At 36.0% G+C, this 772-nt stretch overlaps 1 non-coding gene across 1 annotated transcript; it reads right to left on the bottom strand.

Moving 5' to 3' along the window:
- Positions 1-444: 444 nt before the first annotated feature.
- On the bottom strand, positions 445-516 carry TRNAC-GCA. The gene has a single exon. It is a non-coding gene; the product is annotated as a tRNA-Cys (tRNA).
- Between the last annotated feature and the right edge of the window lie 256 nt (positions 517-772).

Here is a 772-nt window from a genome sequence, read left to right as displayed (position 1 = left end):
AATAATAGGTCCTATTCTTTTTTTGTTGACCCTCATTTCAATTGATTAGATGCTTGAGCACTCAGAGATTTTCGTGAGTTCCTCATATATAATAAAGTATCTTCCGCCCCCTTCCACACCTATTTATATTTCCTATCGGGCTCTCCAATCTAATCCAAGGTCCAGTCATTATACAATGGATTAATAATAGAAAATTTGTATTTGTAGTAGAAGGTAATTGCGAAGTCTTGATAGCCCCTCTAGCATTCGAATATTTCCTTGAAGCCTAGCCTAAGCCTAAATATGCAATGCAAGGATATTTCCTATTTTTTAGAAAAACCCCCAGACCAGATGTTTAGAATCAAACAAGTATCAACAGTCTGCCTTCTCTGCTTCTGCTGGGGAATCATTCGGCGGGTTATATCAACAGAAGAAAAAAAAGAGATTTCTAGTTTTTTGTTGATCAGGCGACACCCGGATTTGAACTGGGGAAAAAAGGATTTGCAGTCCTCTGCCTTACCACTATGCCATGTCGCCAAAATGCTACAAATACAAAATAGATGAAAACTTTCCCGGATTACTGAACTGCTTTTTTATCGTACTTGCACCTTGAATTCTGTTTTCCTTAATTTTTCCTAAAAGTCAAAGAAATCCTAATCCTTCTTCCCTTTTGATTGGGTTTGATTCATCCTTTCAATTTCGATTGAGTCTATCTCAAAATTCATAATGTTCAAAACTTTCTCTTACCTTTCTATTGAAATCTATTGAAAAATCAAATGTGGATTTTCAGTCG

This window comes from Capsicum annuum, unplaced genomic scaffold (assembly GCF_002878395.1).
Source record: "Capsicum annuum cultivar UCD-10X-F1 unplaced genomic scaffold, UCD10Xv1.1 ctg43376, whole genome shotgun sequence".
Lineage (NCBI taxonomy): Eukaryota > Viridiplantae > Streptophyta > Magnoliopsida > Solanales > Solanaceae > Capsicum > Capsicum annuum.
This window is presented reverse-complemented; position numbering and strand designations above follow the sequence as displayed.